The sequence below is a fragment of the Myotis nattereri genome (assembly GCF_964212035.1).
Source record: "Myotis nattereri genome assembly, chromosome: 5".
In the NCBI taxonomy this organism is placed as follows: domain Eukaryota; kingdom Metazoa; phylum Chordata; class Mammalia; order Chiroptera; family Vespertilionidae; genus Myotis; species Myotis nattereri.
Window position 1 is genome coordinate 4394615 of NC_138080.1, and position 6444 is coordinate 4401058.

The following is a 6444-nucleotide window of genomic DNA, read 5'->3' on the forward strand; positions in this document are numbered from 1 at the left end:
ACTGCAGCTAAGCACCCTGAGCTTTACCTGGCAGCCTCCTGCTGCTGCTGTCACAATGGCCACAGATTTAATGTCTCCAGGCACACAGCTCTATTGCCCTGCAGTTCTCGAGGTCACCATCTGAAATGCGTTAGCAGCGCTGGTTCCTTTCGGAGGTCCTGGGAGAGCATCCGTTCCCTGCCTTTCCAGCTTCCGGAGGCTGCCTGCACTTCTTGGTTCGAGAACCCTTCCTGCCTCCAAGGCCAGCAGCATCGCGTCGTCTCTGCTCCCTGACCTCTGCTTCTGTGGTCACATCCTCACATTTTCCCTATCCCCGTGACTCTACCTGCACTGCCTCCCACTCCTGTAATTACATTGGTCCACTTGGATCATCTTCCCATCTCAAAATCCTCAACCACATCTGCAAAGGAATCTTTGCCCCACGAGGTTTTTTTGTTGTTGTTGTTTTTTAAAATATATTTTATTGATTTTTTACAGAGAGGAAGGGAGAGGGTTAGAGAGTTAGAAGCACCGATGAGAGAGAAACATCGATCAGCTGCCTCCTGCGCACTCCCTACTGGGGATGTGCCCGCAACCCAGGTACATGGCCCCGACCGGAATCGAACCTGGGACCTTGAGTCCGCAGGCCGACGCTCTATCCACTGAGCCAAACCGGTTAGGGCAAGGTGTTTGTTTTGTTTTAAATCCGTCCCTGGGGTTAGGATGAGGACATCTTTCAGGAGGAGGCGTTATTCTGCCTGCAACACATCCCATAATAGTTACTTGCATGACGATGAGTTCAGCCCACAGTAACACATTCTACTTTTATTATTTATAATTCTATTTAAGGTAGGATTTTATTTGTAGAAACTACTGGGCACAGAACTTTTCTGGCACGTACTGTTTAGATACTAAATCAGATAATTTCCTGCAGATTTTTATCAATGCACCTCAATCTTCCCATGAGAATAGATCCAACGACTTCAGTCATGTGCCTGAGATAGAGCCATGTGCCTAATTTTCGTTGTGTCCAGGATTATCATTCTACAACGGTCTGAGTGCAGAGGAAACCAAAATGTCCCCTGCTTCCCTGCCCCCTAATTCGCTGTATTTGTGAAAATCTGAATACTGATCATTTTTGTTCCTCTAAACCAGCGATCTTCAACCAATGAGCCTCAGCACACCGGTGTGTTGCAAGAATTTTCAAAACATGCAATACCTGGTTGGTCAGGGGCACCGACCTCTTTTCCCTTAGACTGTCAGATTAAAAAAAAAAAAAAATGACAACAGCCAACATAACAATATCCGTCTTGTTACAGAAAAACCGGAGAAGAACCAAGCAACGCTTAGAGAGATGGAGTTACATTTATTACGCCTGGGCCCAGAGGAAAATGTTTCTCAAATTCTGGGTGAAAGCACACACGAAGTTTCTCATATTTATACGATCTTACCCTCTTTGCCTCCCAAACATGGTTTTTTTCCGGTTCCCTTTGCAAGTTCTTAAAGAGCCCCTATGTGCTGGGGCTTTGAGACCTCGACCAAAGGCTTGGCCTGGCGCCAGCACTGATAACTCCGTCTGGAGAAGGTTTAATGGCCCCTCTGAAATGGGAGTAGTCTTATTTTCCTTATTATTTAAGCCAGCAAGCATCTACAGAAGCCAGAAATAGCAGGGTTAAAATTTCAAACAGCAGTTTCTATATAAGATGGATGCTTCAGTCTAGTGTGAATGAATCAAAATTATACCTTATTTTGGTCAGATTGGCAAAAAAATCTATTTTTTTGGTGTGCTGCAGAACTTCAGTAATTAGTCTGTGTGTGCCATGAGATGAAAAAGGTTGAAAATCACTGCTCCACACAAATAAGAAAAGCTTACTCATAGATCACATTCCTGAGCATAGCAAGTAAGATAAGAATGAAGGGGGAAGCTCTCAGTAGAAGCTAGACATGAACTAGATAATCTAGGGTATTAAAAATCTATTATATGGCCCTAGCCAGTCTAGCAGAATGGACAGAGCATTGGCCAGAGGACCAAAGGGTTCAATTTCAGCCAAGGACAGGTACCTCGGTTACAGGCTCCTCCCCAGCCCCGGCCCTGGTCAGGGCGCATGCAGGAAGCAACCAATCGATGTGTTTCTCTCGCATCAATATTTCTGTCTTTCTCTCTTCCACTCTCTCTAAAAATCAATGGGAAAATATCCGTGGGTGAGGATTAAAACACAAACAAAAAAACGCCACCAAAACAAAATATCTATTATATGAAGAGAAAATATGGAAGGGAAATATATACTACATCTAATTATCAGTGTTCAACTGTTGTTTTCTTGGTCCCTGGGGGATGCTAAAACCACATAACCACAGACCGGGTGGCTTATACACAACGGAAATGTATTGCTCACAGTTCTGGATGCTGCAGGTCCGAGACCAGGTTGCCAGCACCGCGGGGGGAGGGCTCTCCTTGGCGTAGCAGCCTTCTGGTGGTGCCCTCACCTGGCGGAAGCAGGGGCTGGGGAGCTCTGTGGGATGCCTTCACATCACTGATCCCACTCACGAGGGCTCCACCCCCTCTCCCTAAGGCCCCACCTTCTCACTCCATCACCTTTGGGGGTTAGGATTTCAGCATATGAATCCGGAGAGACACAGATATTCAGACCATAGTAACTGTCAATGTGTAAAACCTTTCACATCTTAATTATGTGGTTTCCAGTCTGAGTCTTAAAAAATGATTAAACAAATGTCTTTGTAAAAATGCAGTTGAAGTCAAATTTTTTTTAAAAAGAAATAGTTAAATGTGTCAGAACAAGAAAGAGTTTTTTTTTTTTACTTATTCTGATGATAAAGGGTATGCATATACCTTATAGAAGATTTAGGAAATTCATAAAGTTGAAAAATTCAAAAAGAAAAAAATTTCCCGGAATTCCACCACCCAGAGATAAACACGTTAACATTTTGCATTCTTTCTCTCCCGGATCATTTCTGGAAAACCAAATTCTATGTAGATAAACTGTATAACGGACATGCTATCTGGCAAATAAAAGGCAAGCTCCCATTTGCTCATGGATTCATCCACCCATCAAGATCTTTCACCAGGTGCCACCTAGGCCATTCACTCTTTCATGCACAAGGTGCACAACCAGTCTCAGTGGCTGCTATGAAGGTTGGGGAGCTACGGACCACTATACTGAAGCAGGAGTGCGCTGAGTCAGGCTTCCTTTGGATACACTTAACGAAGGACCAGCTCAGATGTGCTCCTTCACCAACTGGGAAGTCCAAGAACCTTTGCAAACTTCACCTACAGTAGGGCTCTCCTTTCTCTCCTGTTTCTCCGTCCTGCTGGCCTGTCTGATTTATCATCAAACAGGGTTTCTCCATGTGGTGGCAAGATGGCCCCTGGCAGTTCCAGACTCATGTGGTCCTTCGGGTTTATAATCCTAGGAAAGGAGAGACCTATGCTCTCCCGGAGTTCACATGTCAAGACTGACGGGAGCACCGTGTCTGGCCCTGCCTGGGTGAACAGTTAGAGAGGAGAGAGGGATGGGTGCCATGGCTGGCAAGGCCTGGTCATACCCATATCCACCTTTAATAGTGACATGAGAATCACATAGCATCAGAAAGGGGCATTTCTCCAAGAAACAGAAGGCGCTGGTTGAGACAAAGCAACAGAGGTCCAATAGAGAGACCTGTACTCGAATATTCTGTGGAAAACCAGGTTATGTTGCGACAGATCATCCGGGTTAATATGCGCACTCAAACTGACTCTGTTAAAGAGAAGACTGTACATTCCCTGAACCTCCTGTCAAACTTAAAAAACATTTTTCCCCCCGAAAGCATGAAACAAAGGCCCCTTTAGGTTTCTTACTGAAAACAAGGCTGTGAAGTAAATCTATTTTCTTTTTAAATATATTTTATTTTTTACAGAGAGGAAGGGAGTGGGATAGAGAGAAACATCGACCTCCTGCACACCCCCCACTGGGGATGTGCCCGCAACCAAGGTACATGCCCTTGACCAGAATCGAACCTGGGACCCTTCAGTCCGCAGACCGACGCTCTATCCACTGAGCCAAACCAGTCAGGGCAGTAAGTCTATTTTCTGATGGTATGTAGACATGAGTGGGGATGGGCTATACACCTTTGGATTAACTTTAACAAGAGGCAAGTGCTACAGTGTTAAAATTATAATAGTGAAAGTAGGAAAGAACTGTGGAAATGCTACAAAAGTGGAAGGAAAGCCAGGGCAAGGTAATCAAGTGCAATTGCAGGACAGCAAACTGACTGAGGTTCGGGCAGTTTCATGGGAAGCTTTGTAAAGCCAAAAATGGATGGAAACATTTCAATGGCTACTGTGTCTAGAACATTGTATTAGTTGCTTTCATTCTGACCACTTAACACAAAGTAATTATTTCCAACCTAAAGATACAGAAGCTAAAGCTCAAGATTATTTAATTCACCTACAGTCCAGCTGCCTCCCAGGAAAGGGCAGTGTTTCAATAAAGGCCTATTTCACTTAAAAAAAAAAAAATATATATATATATATATATATATATATATATATATATATATATAATTTTGAATTAAAGAGTCACATTTATTGCAATCTGGGACTATGAGGGGCCATTCCCCAAATCTCATAGTAAAAATATATATTCTTTAAAAATATATATTTGTGTTGATTTCAGAGAGGGAGGGAGAGGGAGATTGAAACATCAATGATTAGAGAGAATCACTGATCTGCTGCCTCCTGCACGCCCCCTACTGGGGATTGAAACGGAAACCTGGGCATGTGCCTTTGACAGGAAAGCAACCCGGGACCCTTCAGTCAGCAGGCTGACGCTCTATCCCTGGCTAGGGTGGCCTATTTCATTTCTGAAGGGAAAGAGAAATTACCTAAGGGTGCACTGAAAGAACCCAAGGGTTTAAATGATGAATTTAGCCAGTTCTGTTGTGAAAATGCAACATAAATAGGAATGCATGTTGTTAAAGAACTGAAATGCCCTGTATCCCACAATCCCCTTGCTTATTTTGAACGTCAATCGAGCACGTGGACATAACTTTCGTGCACTCTCCTCCTCCTTGACAATGCCTGTCTCCAGGCCACGTGGAGCGCATCCTGTCTGTCTTGGCTCAGTAGCTTTTCCTTCGTGAAACATGTTTCCTCTCCTCCAGGTGATGTCATGCTTGCTCCTCAGGAGGATTTACTGAATCCAAATGCCACCTCTACAAAGTGAGCTCTGCCTGCAAAAACGCCTATTAAAATAGCATCCCCTTCTCCGCATCTAGCATGGGAACTTGGTTTATTCGTTTGTTTCTACTACTTGTCTCCTCCAAAGAGAACATACATACACTAGTGGCCCGGTGCGCGGTTTTCATGCATTGGGGGGGAGAGGGGGGGTGTCCCTCAGCCCGACCTGCACTCTCTCCCATCTGGGATCCCTCTTGCAATCCAGGACCGCTGGCTCCTAACCGCTCACCTGCCTGTCTGACTGCCCCTAACCACTCTGCCTGCCAGCCTGATCACCTCCAACTGTCCCCTCCACCTGCTCCCCCCAACTGGCCTGATCACCCCCTAACGGCCTCTGCCTCGGCCCGCCATCATGGCTTTGTCCAGAAGGATGTCCGGAAGGTCTCCCGGTCTAATTAGCATATTACCCTTTTATTAGTATAGATTCCTTAAGGAGCAGGATCTTGTTCACCTTGCTCCTCCAGCTCGTGAATTATTCTTAGGACACAGGAGGCCCTCGCAAATAACGTAGGAAATTGCCAGCGGCACAGAGTGAGAGCACACTGTCTTCGCAGCAGAGGGGGGAAAGTGTGAAGAGAGACCAAAGAAACGGAATGGAGCCCGTGTGGGCGGACCAGTGCCTATCACCCCTGAAGCAAATGGCAACAAAATAACAGTATGCAAACACTTCAGTGGTAGTGCCGACACCATGCCAGGCACTGCTCCGCATGGCACATCCCCCCGCATTCTCACTCACAGTAATGCTCCTGCCACTCCAGCTCCGCAGGTGAGTCAAGGAAACCCCTGGGCTAACCGGCTGGGGTCACAGATCCCCCGGGGCAGAGTCTGGATCCGAGCCCAGGCGACTGGAGCTCCTACTTCCAACCAGCACGGCTCCATGCTCCTCCCCGGAAGCCCATGATGAGCGGCTCCCACACACCAAGGTCCCTCTGCGCCCACAGAAGTCTGTCTATCCAGCCCTGACCGGTTTGGCTCAGTGGATAGAGCCGTCGGCCTGCGGACTGAAGGGTCCCAGGTTCCATTCCAGCCAAGGGCATGCACCTTGGTTGCCCGCACATCCCCAGTGGGGAGTGTGCAGGAGGCAGCTGATTGATGTTTCTCTCTCATCCATGTTTCTAACTCTCTGTAAAACAATCAATTAAGAAAAAAAAAAGTCCGTCTATCTGTTCAAAATAACCCGCGAGCCCGCCAGGGTGGGTCCAACCGCACAGGGAGGCAGTCGGCTCCAG